The sequence below is a fragment of the Sarcophilus harrisii genome, chromosome 1 (genome assembly GCF_902635505.1).
Source record: "Sarcophilus harrisii chromosome 1, mSarHar1.11, whole genome shotgun sequence".
Classification (NCBI taxonomy): Eukaryota; Metazoa; Chordata; class Mammalia; order Dasyuromorphia; family Dasyuridae; genus Sarcophilus; species Sarcophilus harrisii.
Window position 1 is genome coordinate 439,254,251 of NC_045426.1, and position 21,793 is coordinate 439,276,043.

The window sequence follows — 21,793 nt, forward strand, 5'->3', positions numbered from 1 at the left end:
ATGTTGCAAAAAATCAACAAAAGATGAAAAGTATGCTTCACTCTGTACTCATAATTTATTAGTTTTCTGTGGAGATGGAAAACATTTTCTTCATGAATCCTTTGGAATTGTCATGGTTCGTTGTCTTCTTCAGGGTAACTAAGTCTTTCACAGTTGATCATTGTTACAATTTTGCTATTACTTTGTACAATGTTCTCTGGGTTTTGTTCACTTCACTTTATATGAGTTTCCTGGGTTTTTCTGAAACTGTCCCACTCATCATTTTTTATAGCACAATCACATGCCACAACTTGTCCATCTATCCTCCAATTGATAACTATCCCCTCAATTTCCAATTCTTTGGAACCACATAAAGAGGTACTATACATATTTTTGAACATAAAGATCTCTTTTCCTTGCTGTGTCAAAGGGTATGCATTGTTTTATAGCTCTTTGGACATAGTTCCAAATTGCTTTCCAAAATGGTCACAACAGTACATAACTCCCCCAACAATGCATTGATATCCTTGTTTTTACACATACAACATTTCTTATTTTCTCTAGGGTTCTCTAAGTATACCATCATATTATCTGCTAAGAGTGATAATTTGGTTTCCTCATTACCTACTCTAATTCCTTTAATCTCTTTTTCTTCTTTTATTGCCAAAGCTAATATAACTAGTCTGTTTCTTAGCCAATACCAAATGGTTTTGGTGTCCACTGCTTTATAATATAGTTTTAGATCTGGTACAGATACTTCATTGGATTTTTTTTTTCATTAGTTCCCTTGAAAGTCTTGACCTTTTGTTCTTCCAGATGAATTTTGTTGTTATTTTTTCTAGGTCATTAAAATAGGTTTTTGGGAGTCTGATTGGCATAGCATTAAATAAATAGATTAGTTTAGGTAGTATTATCATCTTTATTATATTTGCTCAACCTATCCAAGAGCATTTAATATTTTTTTTCCAATTGGTTAGATCTCACTTTATTTGTGTGGAAAGTGTTTTGTAGTTTTGCTCATATAGTTCCTGACTTTCCCTTGGCAGATAGATTCCCAAATATTTTATACTATCAGCAATTATTTTAAATGGAATTTCTCTTTGTATCTCTAACTGTTGGATTTTGTTAGTGACATAAGAATGCTGATGATTTATGTGGGTTTATTTTGTATCCTGCAACTTTGCTAAAGTTGTGGATTATTTCTAATAGCTTTTTAGTAGAATCTCTGGGGTTCTCTAAGTATACCATCATATCATCTGCAAAGAGGGATAATTTGGTTTGCTCATTACCTACTCTAATTCCTTTCTCAACTCTTATTGCCAAAGCTAGCATTTCTAATACAATATTGAATAGTAATGGTGATAGTGGGCAACCTTGTTTCACTCCTGATCCTATTGGGAACAGTTCCAGTTTATCCCCATTACATATGATGCTTACTGATGATTTTAAATATATGCTACTGACTATTTTAAGGAAAAGTCCATTTATTCCAATGTTCTCAAGTGTTTTTAATAAGAATGGATGTTGGATTTTATCAAGTGCTCTTTCTGCAGCTATTGAGATGATCATGTGCTTTTTGTTAATTTGGTTATTGATATAGTAAATTAGGCTAATAGTTTTCTTAATGTTGAACCAGCCCTGCATTCCTGGTATAAATCCTACTTAGTCATGGTGTATTATTCTGGGGATGATTTTCTGTAATCTTTTTGCTAATATTTTATTTAAGATTTCTGCATCAATATTCATTAGGGTGATTGGGCTATCATTTTCTTTCTCTGTTTTCAACCTACCTGGTTTAGGTATCAGTACCATGTCTGTGTCATAAAAGGAATTTGGTAGGAGCCTTTCATTCCATATTTTTCAAATAATTTATATAACATTGGGGCCAATTGTTCTTTAAATGTTTGGTAGAATTCACATGTAAATTTATCTGGTCCTGGGGATTTTTTCTTAGGGAGTTGATTAATAGCTTGTTCTATTTCTTTTTCTTGACTCACGCAGCTCTCCCTCTTTAAAATCCCTCTCATCCCCTAGGAGTCCCTTTCCCTTTCTTATATCTTTCCCTTATTTTTTCTGTATTCCCTTCTATTTAACCTGCTCTTTTCCTTTTCCCTTTTCCTCTCCCCACTTTTTAATGAGGGGAGAGAAGTTTCTCTGTAAACCAAATATGTCTAATAGTTTCTCTTTGAGTCAAATCTGATGAGAGTAAGATTCACACAATGTTCCTCCCCTTCCCTTAATTCCCTCAGATATGATAGGTTTCCTTTGCCTCTTTGTGGAATGTAATTTCCCTCTTTTTTTATCTTCTCTTTTCCCTTTTTCTGATACAATCCCCTTCCACTTCTAATTCTCTTTTTTTGTATTATAACAGTAAAGTCAAATTATACATGTGCTCTTTATGTATGTCCATAACAGAAATACAGTTCTCAAGAGTTCTTTTTAACTTTTTCTGCTTCTCTTGAGTCCTATATTTGGAGGTCAAATTTTTTGTTTAGCTCTGGTTTTTATCATTAGAAACAAATGAAATTCACCTGTTTCATTAAATGTTCATCTTCTTCCTTGAGAGAAAATGCTCAGCTTAGCTGGGTAGTTTGTTCTTGGCTGCATTCCAAGTTCTTCTGCCTTTCATAATATTAGATTCCAGACCCTTTGATCCTTTAATGAGGAAGCTGCTAGATCCCAAGTGATCCTTGTTGTGGCTCCTCAGTATTTGAATTGTTTTTTTCTGTCTTCTTGTACTATTTTTCCCTTAGTCTGATAATTCTGAAATTTAGCCACAATATTCCTTAGAGTTTTTTATTTTGGGATCTCTTTTAGAAGGTGTTCGATGAATTCTATCAATGCCTATTTTACCTTCTGTTTCTATTACATCTGGGCAGTGTTCTTTGATGTTTTCCTGTAAAATAGTGTCTAGGCTCTTTTTTCATCATAATTTTCAGGAAGTCCAATAATCTTCAGATTATCTGTCCTAGATCTATTTTCTTGGTCTGTTGTTTTTCCAAGTAGATATTTAACATTTTTTCCTATTTTTTCATTTTTTTTTTTTTTTGATTTTGCTTGACTGATTCTTGATGTCTCAATGAATCATTCATTTCTATTTGTTTAGTTCTGATTTTTAATGAGTTACTTTCTTCACTAACTTTTTAAATTTCTTTTTTTATATGTCCAATTGAGTTTTTAAATGAGTTGTTTTGCTCTATGGAATTTTTTTCCATTTCATTAATTTTATTTTAATGAGTTATTTTCTTTTTCCAATTCACAAATCCTATTTTCCTAGGAGTTCTTTATTTTTTCCAATTCACAAATTCTGTTTCCCTGGGAGTTCTTTACCTTTTCCAATTCACATTTCAGAAAGTTGTTTTCTTTTTCCACTTTATCAAATTTTTCTTTTATTGAGTTATATGCCTTTTCCATACTGTCTTGCAGAGCTTCTCTTTCCTTTCCCCATTTTTCCTTCTAGCTCTCTTTTAAGATCATTTATGATTTCTTCTAGGAGAGCCTTGTGTGATGGGGATCAACCTATATTCACCCTTTGGAGTTTTGTCTGGAGACAATCTGCTGTTAGTCTGCTCAGGGTTGGAAACCTGCTCTCTTTCTGTAAAGAAGGCTATCTATAGTTACAGTTCACTTTGCTATTTTTTACTAATTTTTAAAAAAAAAGTTCTTGAGGTCTGCCTTCAGGGCAAAGAGGTTACAAGTTTCCTCTACAGAACAGGTACAGATGGACAGTAGCTGTCCTGCAAAAGAGTTGGGAAGAGTGGCGCGCTGCAGAAGTGCCACTGTCCTGAGAAGAGCCCTGCCCAGTGGAAGTGCTACTGCCCTGGGATGAGTCCCATGGAGGAAGTGCTACTATCCCAGGAAGAGGTCCACAAGGTGGAAGTGTTTCACCCCCTGATATTATTGGGAATGGTTCTAGTTTGTCCTCATTACATATGATGCTTGCTTATGGTTTTAAATAGATGCTACTGATTAAGAAAAAGCCCATTTATTCCTTTACTCTCTAGTGTTTTTAATAGGAATGTTTATTGAATTTTATTAAATGTTTTTTCTGCATCTAGTGAGATAATCACATGATTTTTGTTAATTTGTTTATTGATATAGACAAATATGGTAATAATTTTCCTAATATTGAACCAGCCCTGTATTCCTGGTATCAGTCCTATATGGTCATGTTATATTATCCTGGGGATGACTTTCTGTAATCTCTTTGTATTAAGGATCATGCCTAAGTGCATTGTAAAGGGCAGGTCAATTCTTCAAGAGCCTCCAGAGCTGTGAACATCTGAAGGAGTTGTAAAGCAGCCTTTATTGACACAGATGTTGCTTGTGGACTGGGAAAATAAATTGGAGGTAGAAGGAAGAGGAAAGAAGTCAGACAACATAACAGCTTCTCAGTGGAAGATCAGAGAACAGCAACTGCCTCTCAGTCTCCTTAAATCATCATCATCCTCTCACAAGACAAGAAGAAAAGGTCTACCAGAGGTAAAGCAAAGTTCCTAATATATGGTGTCCAATGTGGGGCATGAACAACCATAAGCTTTCGAGAGCTTTTTTGTTAGTAGGATCCTCCCAGAATTCCTTTGATAACCCATGGGGAAGGAAAGGGAGAAGAGACCTGGTAGTTAGGGTAATTGGATGGGCCAATATATCAAAGGGCCAAGCCAGGAGACTGATGAGAGACTTAAATGCCAATTCTGACTGTAGTGCTATTCTCCATTTGAAAATTTGCCTCCATGAAATCTCACAAGTTTCAACACCTGCTATAGTGCTGTTTTTACTCCCTAGCATGTGGAAACTTACTGACTATGCTGTGTGTGTGTGGGGGAATAATCACTGTTTAAAGCAAAAACAAAACAAAACAAAACAAAACAGAAGAATTGTAGAATTGTTAAGGTCCATGCCTAAATGCATTGTAAGAGGCAGGTCAGTTCTCCAAGAGCTTCCACAGCTGTGAACATCTGAAGGAGTTGCAAAGCAGCCTTTACTGACACAGGTGTTACTTGTGGACTGTGAAAATAAATTAGAGGGAAGAGGAGAGAGGTCAGACAATACAATGGCTTCTTGGTGGGGAGGTCAGAGAAGAGCAGTTGTCTCTCAGTCTCCTTGAATCACCATCATCCTCTCACAAGAAGAGAAGAAAAGGTCTACCAGAGGTAAAGCACAGTTCCCAATTTTTTTGCTAATATTTTATTTAAGATTTTTTGCATCAATATCTGTTAGGGAAATTGGTCTATAATTTTCTTTCTCTGTTTTCATCCTATCTGGCTCAGGTATCAATATCATGTCTGTATCATAAAAATAATTTGGTAAGAGTCTTTCTTTCCCTATTTTTTCCCAAAGAGTTGGTATAGTATAGGAGTTAATTGTTCTATAAATGCTTGGCAGAATTCTCATGCAAATCCATTTGGCCCTGGAGATTTTTTTCTTAGGGAGTTAATAGCTTGTTCTATTTCTTTTTCTAAAATGAGACTATTTAAATTATTTACTCCTTTGTTAATCTGGGCAATATATATTTTTGTAGGTATTCCTCCATTTCACTTAGGTTATCAAATTTATTTAAATAAAGATGAACAAAATAACTCTGAATTATTGTTCTAATTTCCTCTTCAATGGTTAATTTTTGAAACTAACAATTTGATTTTCCTCTTTCCTTTTTCTAATCGAATTATCTAAAGGTTAATCTATTTTGTTGATTTTTTTTATAAATACAACTCAGTTTTATTTATTAATTAGTTTTTTTTACTTTCAATTTCATTAATCTCCCCTTTTATATTTAGAATTTCAAGTTTAGTATTTAATTGGGGGTTTTAAATTTGCTCTTTTTTTAAAGCTTTTTTAGTTGCAATCTCAATTCATTGATCTCTTTCTCTATTTTATGCAAGTAAGCATTTAGAGATGTAAAATTTCCTCTTATTAGCACTTTGGCTGTATCCCACAAATTTTGGTACGCTGTCTCATTATTGTCATTCTCTTGGATGAAATTATTGATTATGTCTATGATTTGTTGTGTCACCCATTCATTCTTTAGGATTCAATTATTTAGTTTCCAATTTTCTTTTTGGTCAATTTTTTTCCCCTGGCCTTTTATTGAATGTAATTTTTATTGCATTATGATCTGAAAAAATGCATTTATTTTCCTTCTTTCTGCATTTGATTTTGAGGTTTTTATTCCCTAATATATGGTCAATTTTTGTATAGGTTCCATGAACCACCAAGAAAAAAGTATACTACTTTGTGTCTCCATTCAATTTTCTCCAAAGATCTATCATGTCTAACTTTTAGAATAATCTATTTACCTCCTTAACTTATTTCTTATTTATTTTGTGGGTCAATTTATCTAGTTCTGAGAAAGGAAGGTTGAGATCCCCCTCTATAAAGTTTGCTGTCTATTTCTTCTTGCATCTTTCTTAACTGCTCCATTAGGAATTTAAATGCTATTCCACTTAGTGCATATATGTATAGTATTGATATTACTTCATTATCTATGGTACCCTTTAGCAAGATGTAGTTTCCTTCCCTCTCTTTTAATTAGATGTATTTTTGCCTTTGTAGGGTCTCTATCCCTGGTTTGGTTTGGTTTTGTTTTGTTTTTTACTTCGTCTAAAGCATAATGTGCTCTCTGTGTATCACTCTGCTTTAAATGTGTTTCTTGTAAACAACATATTGTCGGATTCTGGCCTTTAACCAGTCTACTATCCACTTCTGGTCTATGGGAGAGTTCACCCCATTCACATTCACAGTTAAAATGATTAATTCTGTATTTCCTGCCATCTTAGTTACCCCAAATCATGCTTTCTTCTTTCTTTTCCCTCTTTTCCTCCTCCCTTCTGACCACCACTTCCTTCAAGTAGCCCTTCCCATTTATAGCTCTCCCCCTTTCTTACACCTTTTCTTTACTATTTCTGTTTTCCCTTTTATTAACCTCCCCCTTTCCTTTTCCCTTTTCCCCTCCCACTTCCCTATAGGCCAAGTTTCTCTGCTAAATCACATGTCTAATATTCTCTCTTTGAACCAAATATGATGAGAGTAAGACTCACACAATGTTCATCCCCTTACCTGCATTCCATCAATTATAATAGGTCTTCTTTGCTCCTTTGCGAGTTGTAATTTCCTTTATTTTAATCTTAATTCCTTTTATTTTAAAATGTAATTTTAATAAATACAGTAAAATCAAATTATACCCACATTCTGTATGTATACCCATGACAGAGATTTAGTTCTCAAGAGTTCTTTCCTTTTTACCTTTTTATACTTTTCTTGAGTTCTATATTTGGAGGTCAAATTTTTTGTTCAGCTTTGGTTTTTTCATAGGAAATAAATGAAATTCACCTGTTATCATTGAATGTCCATCTTCTTCCCTGAAATAAAATGCTCAATTTAGCTGGATAGTTTATTTTTGGCTATATTCCAAGTTCCTTTGCTTTTTGGAATATCAGATTCCAGGATCTTCAATCCTTTAAGGTGAAAGCTGGTAGGTTCTGGGTAATCCTGATTGTGGCCCCTCAGTATTTGAATTATTTCTTTCTGGCTGCTTGCAATATTTTTTTCCTTTGTCCAATAGTTCTGAAATTTAGCCACAGTACTCCTTGGAGTTTTTATTTTGGGGTATCTTTCAGGAGGTAATCAGTGAATTCTTTAAATGAATATTTTGCCTTCTGATTTTAGGACATTAGGGCAGTTTTCTTTGATGATTTCCTGAAAGATATTGTCTAGGCTCTTGTTTTCATCATGGTTTTCAGGAAGTCCAATAATCCTTAGATTGTCTCTTTTAAATCTATGTTCCAGGTCAGTTGTTGTTCCATGTAAGTATTTTACAATTTCTTCTATTTCTTCATTTTTTTTTTGGCTTTACTTGACTGATTCTTGATGTCTTATTGAATTATTTATTTCCATTTGTTCACTTTTGATTTTTAGTAAATAGTTTTTTACAGTTAACTTTTTTAGTTCTTTTTGTATTTGGCCAATTGAATTTTTAAATGAGTTGTTTTGTTCTATGGATTTCTTTTTTCCATTTCACAAACTGTTTTTTGTTTTCTTTTTTCATTTTGTCAAATCTATTTTCTAAGGAGTTATATGCTTTTTCCCATTTCAGTAGATCTATTTTGTAAGGAGTTTTCTTCAGATAATTTGTTTTCTTTTCCCATTTTTTCTTCTAAGTCTCTTTATAATATCCTTTTTAAGTTTTTCCAAGAGAGCGTTGTGAGATGGGGACCAATTTATATTACCCTTTGGGGCTTCATCTAGAGACAATCTGCTTCTAGTGACCTCAGAGTTTGAAATCTGTTCTCTTTCACCGTAAAAATTATCTATGGTCAGAGTTATTTTTGCTTCTCTGCTCATTTTTTAAAAGTTGAGGTCTCCTTTTAAGTTAAGGGAGAGATTGTCCAAGCTTAGTTCTTGGTCCAAGCTTGGTTCTTGGTATACATAGTGAGATGTTTGTCTATACTTAGGTTCTGTCAAACCACTCTTAGTTTTCCTAGAAATTTTCATCAGTTGATGACTTCTATAAAACCCTGAATCTTTGGGTTTATCAAATACTACAGTAATAATATAACTTATTACTGTGTACTGTATAATTAATAATAATCTAACACTTTGTTAGCAATTATGTATTGTTTTGATGATTATTGTTTTGCAATATAGTTTGAAATCTGGTACTGTGAGGCGACTTATTCATATTTTTTTCCATTAATTCCCTTGTTATTCTTGACCTTTTTTTTTTCTTCCAGATGAATTTCATTACTATTTTTTGAATGACATAAAATAATTACTTGGTAATTTCATTGATATGACACTGAATAAGTAAATTCATTCATACAGAATTGTCATTTATATTATCTTGATTTGACCTACCCATGAGTAATGAATATTTTTTTCAATTGTTTAGATATTTGTGTAGAAGTTGTTTTGTTATTGTGTATATAAAGTTTCTGGTTTTATATTGGCAGATAAATTACCAATTATTTTGTATTTTCTGCAGTTACTTTAAGTGGAATTTCTTTTTCTATCTTTATCTGCTGGGTTTTGTTAATGATACAAACACTGATTTATGCAAATTCATGTTATATCTTGCAACTTGCTAGAGCTGCTAATTTTTTCAACAAGTTTTTAAGTTGATTCTTTAGGATTCTTTAAGTGTGCCATGATATTATCTGTAAAGAGACATGTTTATCTCCTTATTGCTGGTTTTTATACATTCTATTTCTTTTTATTTACTTATTGCTATAAATAACATTTCTAATACAATATTTAATATTAGTAGTGCTAATGGCCACCCTTGCCTTACCCCAGATCTTACTTCAAAGGCTTCTGTTTTATCTCCAGTACAGAAAATTCTTGCTAATAGTACTGAAAAGATGCTACTTATAATTTTAAGAAAGGTAAATTCTATTCTTTTATATTGGAAGAGGGATGTTGTATTTTGTTTAAAAAATAAAAACCCTTTTCTGCAACTATGGATGTAATCATATGATTTTTGGGTTTTTTTGTTATAGTAGTCAATGGTGCTTATAATTTTCCTAATATTGCACCAGCCCTGAATTCCTGGAATGAATCCCATCTGGTTGTAATATATGATCTTTGTGATCAATATTGTTTTAATCTCCATCCTAGTATTTTATTTAAAATCTTTGCTTCAATATTCACGAGGGAAATTGACCTATAATTCTGTTTTTGCCATCCCTACCCTGGGTATCAAAACCATATTTGTATTATAAAAGGAATTTGGTAGGACTATGTCTTTGTTGAACCTAAAAATACTTTATATAGTATTAAGAATAGTTATTATTTAAATATTTGACTGAATTCAGTTGTAAATTGATATGATCATTGAAATTCTTAGGAAATCTAAGCAATAAACATTGGAATTGGTCAGTTGGAATATTCCTCCCTTCCTTTATCACTCCCTCCCTCCTATCTTTTTTTCTCTCCTTCCCTCCCCCTGTCCACATAGGTTATGATACTCTTATTTACAGATGCTCTTAAAAGCATTTTTTCTCTTTTGAACCTCTGAACTCTAAGAAATCTCAAGATATCTTAGGGTGTGCTGACTAGATTTCTTTCTTAAGAACCAAGCCTTAAACCAAAACCATCTGATTCTAATTGACCATCAATATTCCCTAGGTCAAGCCCCATTTGGTCATTGTTTGGATCCTGATTGACTCAGATTACATGTAAATAGCAGTCATTTTTACTTTGGCCAGAGGGTCTTTCCTTCCCAGATTCATTCATTCATTTATTAAGAATTTTTTGGTATAGTTGAAAGAGAAGATTCTTTGCCTGTATTGCTTCCTAGCCTTAATCATTGAATGGGTGTTGCCTCAGACAAACTGATACCCGTTGAAGACCTTACCTTAAAAAGACCAAGATCTTCCATTTCATCTAGGGCCATCTCTAGTCATTTTCATGTATATTTTACCACTAGATTCAGATGGCTTTGGAGAGGAAAGTGGCAGGTGACCTTTCACAATTCTCCCTCACTGAAATTCAATTCACTTGCACGTCATGGCATCACATCCCTGATATCATGGTCTCCTTTGAGAAGGAAGAGCAAACTACAGCAACGACAATTACCTCATTGATAGTGTATTCATTCTTTTCATTTCTGAGGCTGGCAAGTTAGTTTTCTTTATCCTTTTTTAAAAAATCAAATTAATTGATGCTTTATCTGTTTGTTGGGGATTTTTCTCATAAAACCAGCTCTGGGTTTTATTCAATATTTTTTTATTTTCAATTTTATTAATCTCTCCTTTGATTTTCAGGATTTTTACCTTGGTATTTAATTGAGGATTTTATTTTTTTCCTAGGTTTTATTTTAGTTGCTTGCCTAATTCATTTATTTGTTTTTTTTCTCTTTTTATTTAATAAATTTACATATTTAGAGATTCAAATTTCTTCCTAAGTACTGCTTTGACAGTATCCCACAAATTTTGGCATGTTGTATTATTGTTGCAGTTCTCTTTAGTGAAATTATTAGTTGTTTCTGTGATTTGTTCTTTAATGCACTCATTCTTTAGGCCTGTTTTATTTAGTTTTCAATTAAATTTTATGTTAAGATTTCGAGGCGGCCTTTTTTTCATTTCAGCTGAAATATAATAGATTTTATTATAACCCCTTGTGATGACTCTGTGGTTATCTCTCTCTATTTCAAGTGTATTTCTTATAAGCAATATTGTTGGATTCTGATTTCTAATCCTTTCTGCTGTTTGCTTCTCTTTTAGGGGTGAGATACTCCCATTCACATTCACAAACATGATTAGTGATTGCATTTTACTCTATCCTATTTTCTTCTGAATAACCTGTCTTCTTTTTAATCCTGTTCTTGTTCAAAAATCTGTTTTGCTTCTGACCACTGCATTTCTTAATCTAATCCATAATCTAAACTATAAGATGTAATATTTCATCTTTCTATATATGTGTGTTACAGAATATATATGTATATGTGTATATACATATCTACATATGTATATATACATATGTATATGTGTTTATATACATACCTACATATGTATATATACATACGTATGTGTTTATATACATACATATATGTGTTTATATATATATATATATATATATATATATATATATATGTATATATTCTTCCCTGTTTGAACCAATTCAAATAAGAGTGAATTTCAAGTATTGCCAACACTTACTACCATTTCCCTCTCCATTTCTTGTGTTTCTCTTTTATGTGTGATAGTTTTTTTTCATTCTTCTTCTCCCTTGCTCCTTTTATCCCCTCTTTCTCACCTGTCATTAAAAAAAAAATTATCCCAACATAATTGACTCCATCTTGTTTCCTCTACCTGAATAAAATTCTCATAATTGCCATAATAATTATAAAGTTGTTAGGAGTTACTTGTATCATTTTCCACCTTGGAATAATAAGTAGCTTATCTTTATTGAAGTCTCATAATTGCTCTTTTATGCTTACTTTTTAATAATTCTCTTTGGTCTTGTATTTGAAAGCCAGATTTTCTATTTAGCTCTGATCTTTTTACCAAGAATAGTTGAAAGTCCTCTATTTCACTAAATGACCATTTTCCTCCTGAAAGTTCCTGCTCAATTTTTCTGGGTAACTTATTCTTGCTTATAATCCTAGCTCCTTTGTCTTTCTGAATATTATATCTCAATCATTCTATTTCTTTAAAGTGGTAATTGCTAAATCTTATGTAATCCTGACTGTAGCTTCACATTATTTGAAGGGGTTTTCTTTGTGGTTGATTGAAATATTTTCTTTTTGACCTTAGAGTTCTGGAATTTGGATATAATATTTCTTGGAGTTTTTATTTTGCCATCTTTTTCAGGAGATGATTGGTGTATTCTCTTTATTTCAATTGCCTCTCTTCCCACCCCCACCACTAATCTAAGATTTCAGGGCACTTTTCCTCCATAAATTTTTTTAAAATAGCATGCTTAGATTTTCTTTGATAATATGTATCAGGCAGTCCTATAGTTGTTAAATTATTTACTGCTTGGTCTATTTTCAAGGTCAATTTTTTTCTGATGAGACATTTTATATTCTATATTTTTCATTCTTTTAATTCCATTTTATTGTTTCTTGATGTTTAATGAGTCATCAGATTTTAATTACCTAATTTTAATTTTAAGAATTTTTTTTCCTTAATGATTTTTTGACTTTTTATTTTTATCTGACCAATAATGTTTGTTAAGGAGTTATTTTCATTAGTCAAATGCTGTACCTTTTTTCCACTTAGTCAATTTAATTAAAGCTATTATTTTCTTCAGCATATTTTGTTCCTCTTTTACTAACTTGTTAGTTGTATTTTCATAATTTTCTCGCATCGGTCTAATTTCTTTCCCCAGTTTTTCCTCTATCACTTTTATTTGATTTGGAAAATCAATTTTTTGTCATTCTATGCATTCATAACAGACTTGTGATGAATTTTCATTTTTATTTTGAGGCTTTGCTTATAGCTGTTTAGACATTATTATCTTCTGAATTTGTGTCTTGATCTTCCCTGTCACTATAATAGGTTTTTAATGGTTAGATTTTTTTGTTATTGTGATCTCATTTTGCAGTTTATTTCTTGATTTTGAATTTTAAAAGTTAAAAATTCCTTGACTGGATATTGGGAGAAGGGAAGGACTATCCTAAGCTTCAGGCTTTTAGGTACTGCTGTTTTTAGAATTAATTATAGGGGGTTAGAAGTTTTCAGTGTTTCCAAAGTGATATGATCAAGTGAAGGATGTGAGCAGTGCTCCCTTATGATTGAAAATAATACTGTTTCTCAGGATTTAATGCTGCTTTGGAACAGAAAACAAACCCCTATACCTTGAAACTATGGCCTAAGTTTGGATATAGGCATTGAAATTGCTAAGTAGCACCCTAGCCTATACCTAAAGCTAGTACAAGAGTTTCCTGTTGTCTCTTTCTAATCAGTTGCTCTGGCTTGAGAGTTACTGAAGATGCTGATGATGTTATTGATACCTCCAATATCTTTAAGTGGTGTTGCCACCAAGTGAACTCTGTGCCAAAACCAACATTAGGATCCCAGACCTTTTCTTCTGACCTTCTAAGTTGTCTTGGGTTGGAAAATATCTCTCCCTGACCTTTTGTTGACTTTGGCACTCCAGAGTTTGATTTGTGGTATTATTTTAAAGGTTTTTGGTAGAGAAGTATTGAAAAAGTTCAGACTTCTTCCACTTTGTCATTGTGGTTCCACCCTCAAGAAGTCTGTTTTTTTTTTCTAGTATAAAATCTTAGATTGAAAAATGTAGACCCATGATTCATTGAGAGGAAATTGGCATAGAATAATGAAAAGATTCCAAGATTGGTTGTCAGTATATGACATGTGACAACACTCTGGGTCTGCTGTAATTGATTTCCTATGAGGAGTTTAGTTGTTTGCCTGTCCTTCAAGAGGTTATTATGAAGAAAAATAATGTAAATCATATGGACAATTATTATCATCATTATTGTTTTTAAAAAGATTAAGACTAAGTATTTTCATGGTTCTTTTTTTTTTAAATTGATTTCCATTAGTGACCTTATATTGAGATTTTGTTTATTCATCTTATTATGAGTATTTAACTAATTGGGAAATTCCCTTTTCTTTTTTTTTAAAGTTTTTTATAACAGTCTATCAAACTGGGAGGCACAAAGATTAGATCTTTGTTTTGTCGAGTGTTATACAAGAGAATATTTTCAGCCTAGCAACTGTTTTTTTTTTTTTTGTTATACTTTTCTAAGGAAACACTCTCCCTCCCCACAAAAAAAAAGTATGAGAAAAAATTCTAATGTATCATCACACTAATATCAAAGAGTTAAAGAGGTCTCTTAATCTTTTTATTGCTGTAATCTGATCATAAAGTGTTTGGATTAAGACCAGGTCTGAGATTGAAAATGAATTAAAAGGGAAACAATGAGTTCCAACATTATCAAAGAAACCCTTGTTCAAAATACATATGGGACTTCTAGTTTATGTGATTAAACAATTTCTGCAATCTTCACAACCTCTCAGACTTTTCCAAAATGGGAATTGTGTGCAAAAGACAAAGAAATTTCTACTGTCTCTGTGATCTAAGAAATCTAATGAATTAAGAACCTGTTAAACACATTCACTAAGCACTCCATTCCTCACTTGTTACCATGCTCTGTCAGGATTAAATAAATTTATCCTTAGGCTTGCAAGAGAACTCAACTATGTCCCTTCCTCTTTGTTCTACAGAAAAACAAAAAGCAGTCATCTTGTTAGGATGTGAACATAACAGATCTCTGCATTGTAGCATAGTTCAGCCAGACAACTGAGGAGCAGACTAAATACCCCCATTTCCTTCAACTAATATTTATAGTACAGGTAATCAAAGTTGATCACTATCTTGATTGCCTTCCAATTTTTCAATATGATTTTTGAACTATGGAACTGGTGTAGAAGAGAAAGGAAAGGTCATAGAGGACAGGGAAGGCAAGGCAGAGCAAGAATAATGAGCACATTATTCTGGATAAGATCTAATGAGAACAGTTAACAGAAAAAATTATCATTTACTATTTCATCAAAGCTCTGTTTCTTTTAATGCATCCCAATATTTATTTAGCTTTTCTGGTTGCCACATCAAACTACTGACTTATATTAAGCATATTGTCCACCTATTTCTCCAAGTCTTTTTCAGACAAACTAGTCTAACTATGCCTCTCCATCCTATACTTGTAAAGTTGATTTTTGAACCTCTATAGAAGACTTTACATTTATTCTTGCTAAATTTCATCTTATTAAAGTCAATCCACTTTTCTAGCCTGTCAAGATCTTTCTGGATCTTGTACTCTGGATCCTGATTCTGTAGACTTGGAGCATGCCCACATTTAGTAGGCTGCAAGGGTAGAAAGCTTTGGTTCAAGATACTGAAAAGTATTCAGATAGGTAGGAGAAAAAATAAGAGAGACAATGTCATATACTCCAAAGTAGGGATTCTTAATTATTTTATGTCATGGTCCCCTTTGGCAGTCTGATAAAGCCTATGGACTCCTCAGAACAATGTTTTTAAGTACAGAAAATAAAACACATAAGATTACACAGGAGACTAATTATAGTGAAATAAAGATGTGATTTTTTTTTCCTCTTCAAGTCAAATGACTTTCACTTAACCTTAGGTTAAGAAACTCTGACCTAAGACAACAAATGTCCAGATTAATGTTATTGACACATCCAACAAACATATAATCAGAATAATCTTGGCTTTTTATTCCTTTTACAATCTCTCATATAAATTGGTATTATTCTCTATGATTTTCTCCTATATTGATCACAGTCTATGGAAGTGGTTCAGCAAATCTTTGCTCAGATAAATAGGGATATAGAGTTGGGAACTTGTCTTATTTTATTCTTCTGTGGCTCATGGAAGAAAGTTGAAGTTGAGATCCAGTCATTTCAGGTCACAAGAGAGATTAGTCCATAATGAAATTTGTCCATGTGCTTGGCTAATCTGCCTGTCCTTGAAATGACTCAGTCTGAGACTTTCTTTTCCATTGCCAAAAAGGGCAGTGCCAGGTCAGAGTGAACATCCTTTGTAACAGAGTGATCTGTCAGCCTTCAAGTAGACTATAAAGTATAGAGGCAAAAGTTAACAGAATAGCCGATAAATATTTCTGAATAGGGAATATTAAAAATGAGAAGTCCATGATGTTTTGCCCATGATTATCCAGCATATTTGTGGAGAGATGATTGACCAGTAGTCATGAATATCACATCCATTTAACCAATCAGTTAATCAACCAATAAACATTTGTTAAACATCTTCTATGTGTCAGGCCCTCTACTGGGATTTATAGTTGTTGTTGTTCAATCTCTATTCTCCAATGCCTTCAAAAGAGTGAAGTTTTGGCTTGCAAATGAATAGGATTTAAGTGAGTCAGGGATGTGCAAAGTCATTAACCTCACTCTCCTCCAAAGTCACCAGAATTCAGTAACAGATATAAGTCAGGAAGACTAACAGTGGCACCAGATCCAGCAGGAGACCTTAGTCTGTTTAAGCTAAGGTCCTTCCTTGGCCTCAGTTTGTCTAAGGAAACGCCCATTCATTTATTAAAGACTAGGTAAGAACTTAGGTTCAAAATAGCTATTTTGCCTTCATAAAAGAATCAGTCTAGAAGGCGAAGACCTTCAGAGTTTCTGGTCAAAACAGAACAGAACAGAACAGAACAGAACTCACTCTGACTCACTGAAACCCAAACAATGAATAAGAGAGGCATTGGGCTGGGACCTATTGTTGGTTGCTTCTTTTTTTATTTCTTAGTAATCAAAAAACATACTTTAATATGTCTGCAGTATCAGAGATGTGGGTACTTCCTTCAGTTATAAAGATGCCAATCTCTCCAGGCTTTCTCCTTTTTTAGAGTCTTGTCCATGTCTTTGAATTTCTCACACAGAGAAGATAAACCTAAAAACCTTCTGAATATTTCTGAATATCATATTCATACTAGAATGCCTATGGGTTTCCCAATACAAAAATAAAACCATGAAGATAATAATGCATTATTTTAAAAAGGTAAGAAATAATAAATAGACTTGTGATTTCATTAGTAAAGGGCAATTCCTGGTAAAGTATATTTCTTTATTAATGTAGTCCAGCAATGAGAGTTTAAATAATTTGCCAAAAGTACAAGGATACTATATATCAGAAGTGGAACTTGAACCTAGGTTTTCCTACTTAGAATTTTGGACACTATACCAACATGCCAATATGTAAACAAAAATACAGATAAATGGTAAAACATTGAAATGACAAATAGATAATCAAAATCACACTGTCTTATCTAGGATAAACTCAAGGGCTACTTCATCCATGAATTCTTCCCATATCACTTCAGTTTTTTAATTCTCTTTTCCCTTTCAGAATAACTTCCTTTTCCCTTGTTTTATTACTGGTGTATCTTCCAAATTCTAATGGAATGTTAGCTTTTAAGTTGTGCTCAAAAGGTGTTATTTAAAAATAATTTGGTTTTTGTATTGCTAACACTACAAAAACACACGTGTGTATATATGTATGTTTATGCATATATCTATGTACATATATATTCCATTTCATAAAAGACATAATGATTCATGTTAGTTGAAATATATTCTAATAAGATGTAGACTTTCACTGAGGGGCAAGTAAGGCTTGCAATTTAGATTGAAAGACTGTTTAAAAAAAAACTTTCATGTTTCTCTTGAAGCTATCTAATTGTTGATAAAGTCAGATTTTTTATAGAACATGAAAAGGGAGAGTTTTGAAGAAATGAAAGTTTGATTAAGTTTGTCATAGGCAAGGAGACTAACCTAGTACCTTAGACCAGAATTCTCTGTGTTTTATTTTAGGAAAGAAGGAAAAGAAAGCCAAATCAATCAATCAGTCAGAGTTCCAGCAATAATTTGAACTTAGACAAACAAGACAATTTAAAACACAAGCCTGTCTTATTTTACACACAATCAGATGGTTTTTATTTTAAGACATTTGAACAAAAAGGATTGACTCTGATGAAGAAACAATGTAGTATTGCAGAAACATCATGGACTATGAAGTCCCTGTACAACTTGGTTCAAATCCTACTTCTTCTTTTTTAAATATTGCACTAAATACAAAATTAAAAAAAAAAACAGAACAGAAAAAGAAAGGAAAAAGTAACATTGTTATATGCCCATCAGAGCATCAAGGAGGATTCAAAATATATAAAACAATAAATTTCAATTTCTAGAAAACATAAATGATAATAGAAGAAATTATAGAAGCTAAGATGGCAGAGTAAAGTCAGGAAGTTGCTCCAGCACTCCCAGTTTCCTTCAAAAACCACATGAAATCAAGCGTCTGAACAGAGCTGATAGAATGAAATAATTCTCCAGTTCAAAACAGATTGAAAAAACTTTAAGAAAGGTCAGTCTCACTAGGGTGAAAGAGTATTCGGTCCAGCTAAGACAGACTCTGAGAAAGCCAATAAGAGGGTCTTACTCATGGCAAATCAGTAAATAAGACCCTTACAGTAGAGGAGTAAATCAATGAGGCAGTTATCAGTCCTAGCTCAGAAGTCAAATTCTGGGAAATCAGGCAAAACACAAGGTGCTCCTCTGCTCAAAGCCAAGGCCTAGAGCTCACAGGAAACTTGGGACAATGCCATTTTTATCCCAGGAGCAGAGCTCCACCTTAAAACTAAAAAAAGAAGAAATACCAAAAGAAAAGGAAAGAAAATGAGCAAGAAACAGAAAAGAACCTTGACCATAGAAAGCTACTATGGTGACAGGACAGACTAAAACACAAATTCAGATGTCCATAGAAGAAATCTCAAAGAGTGAGATAAATTGGACTCAAGCCCAAAGGAGCTTCTTAGAAATGCTCACAAAAGACTTCAAAAGGCAAATAAGAGAGGCAGAAGAAAAAATGAAAAAAAAAAAAAAAGAAATGAGAGATATTCATGAGAACAGGGCAAATGGAAGCTACTGACTTTGTGAGACAGCAAGAAACAGTCAGACTAAAAGAAATGGAAAAAAAAAAAACGGAAGAAAATGTGAAATAACTATTGACAAAACAACTAACCTGGAAAATAGATCCAGAGGGAACAATTTAAAAATTATTGGCCTACCTAAAGGCCATGACCAAAAAAAGAGAGCCTGGATGGCATTCTCCAAGAGATCATTAAGGAAAAATTTCCCAATATTCTAGAAACAGAGGGGGGAGGGAAATAATCATTGAAAGAATCCATTGATCACCTTTGTAAAGAGATCCTACAAAGAAAACCCCAAGGAACACTATTGCAAAACTCCAAAACTATAATTTGAGGTAAAAAATACTACAAGCTGCCAGACAAAAACGATTCAAATATCAAGGAGCAACAGTCAAGATTACCCATGATCTGGCAGCTTCTATAATAGAGAATTGGAAGGCCCGGAATACCAATTACAGAAAGCAAAGGACGTGGAGTTACAAGGAAAAATTAACTACCTAGTGAAATTCAGCATTATTTTTCAGGAAAGGAGATGGAGCTTCAATGATGTAAGAGACTTTCAATCATTTCTATTGAAAAAACCAAAACTAAACAGAAATTTTAATCTACAAACACAGAACTCAAGAGAACCATAGAAAGGTAAACAGGTGGAAAATATATATTTAAAGTTAAACTGTCTGTATCCCTATATGGGAAAACAGTATTTACAACTCTTGAGAACTGTATCTGACACTGGGGCAGACATAGGGGAGCATTCATGGACTGAGGATTTGGTTGTGAATGGACTCTGATATGATGCTATCAAAGAAAAATATATTAAGGAGTGGGAAAAGATCTATACTGGAAAAAGAGGAAAGAGAAGGTAGACTGGGGCAAATAATTCACACCAAGAGGCTCAAAATACCTATTACAATTCAGGAAAAAAGGGAGAGATATGAACATTATATGAAGCTTGACCTCAGCTTGGCTCTAAGAGGGAATAATTTAATCATTCAGTTGAGTATAGAAATTTATTTAATCCTTTAAGGAAGTAGGAGGAGAAAGAGGAAAAGAAAGATGAGAGACAGGACAAAAGGGAGGGCAAAAACATTAGGAAAAAAGGTAAGAGATGGGGGAAAGTGTTGATAGATGCTAAAGTAGTGGGTAGAGTGAGTTTAAAAAACAGTCCTAAGAGAAGGGGAGAGGAGTAATAGGAGATAAAATAGTGGGTAGTAGTTACCAAAACTATTTGGTATTGGCTAAGGAATAGATTAGTTGATCAGTGGAATAGATTAGGTTCAAGGGATAAAACAGTCAACAAATATAGCAACCTAGTCTGACAAACCCAAAGATCCCAGCTTTTGGGATAAGAACTTACTGTTTGATAAAAATTGCTGGGAAAATTGGAAACTAATATGGCAGAAACTAGGCATTGATCCATACTTGACGCCGTACGCCAAGATAAGGTCAAAATGGGTTCATGACCTAGGCATAAAGAATGAAATTATTAATGAATTAGAGGAACACAGGATTGTTTACCTCTCAGACCTGTGGAAGGGGAAGGTCTTTATGACCAAAGCAGAACTAGAGATCATTACTGATCACAAAATAGAAAATTTCGATTATACCAAACTGAAAAGTTTTTGTACAAACAAAACTAATGCAGACAAGATTAGAAGGGAAGCAATAAACTGGGAAAATATTTTTACAGTCAAAGGTTCTGATAAAGGCCTCATTTCCAAAATATATAGAGAATTAACTCTAATTTATAAAAAATCAAGCCATTCTCCAATTGAAAAATGGTCAAAGGATATGAACAGACAATTCTCAGATGAAGAAATTGAAACTATTTCTAGTCATATGAAAAGATGCTCCAAGTCATTATTAATCAGAGAAATGCAAATTAAGACAACTCTAAGATACCACTACACACCTGTCAGATTGGCTAAGATGACAGGAAAAAATAATGATGATTGTTGGAGGGGATGCGGGAAAACTGGGACATTGATGCATTGTTGGTGGAGTTGTGAACGAATCCAACCATTTTGGAGAGTAGTTTGGAACTATGCTCAAAAAGTTATCAAACTGTGCATACCCTTTGATCCAGCAGTGTTACTACTGGGATTATATCCCAAAGAGATTATAAAGAAGGGAAAGGGACCTGTATGTGCACGAATGTTTGTGGCAGCCCTTTTTGTAGTGGCTAGAAACTGGAAACTGAATGGATGTCCATCAGTTGGAGAATGGCTGAATAAATTGTGGTATATGAAAATTATGGAATATTACTGTTCTGTAAGAAATGACCAACAGGATGATTTCAGAAAGGCCTGGAGAGACTTACACGAACTGATGCTGAGTGAAATGAGCAGGACCAGGAGATCATTATATACTTCAACAACAATACTAGATGATGACCAGTTCTGATGGATCAGGCCATCCTCAGCAACGAGATCAACCAAATCATTTCTAATGGAGCAGTAATGAACTGAACTAGCTATGCCCAGAAAAAGAACTCTGGGAGATGACTAAAAACCATTACATTGAATTCCCAATCCCTATATTTATGCACACCTGCATTTTTGATTTCCTTCACAAGCTAATTGTACAATATTTCAGAGTCTGATTCTTTTTCTACAGCAAAATAACGTTTTGGTCAGGTATACTTATTGTGTATCTAATTTATATTTTAATATATTTAACATCTACTGGTCATCCTGCCATCTAGGGGAGGGGGTGGGGGTGGGGTAAGAGGTGAAAAATTGGAACAAGAGGTTTGGCAATTGTTAATGCTGTAAAGTTACCCATGCATATATCCTGTAAATAAAAGGCTATTAAATTAAAAAAAAATAAAAATAAAGCTAGAAACTTTTCAGCTAGTAAAAAAATAAAATAAAATAA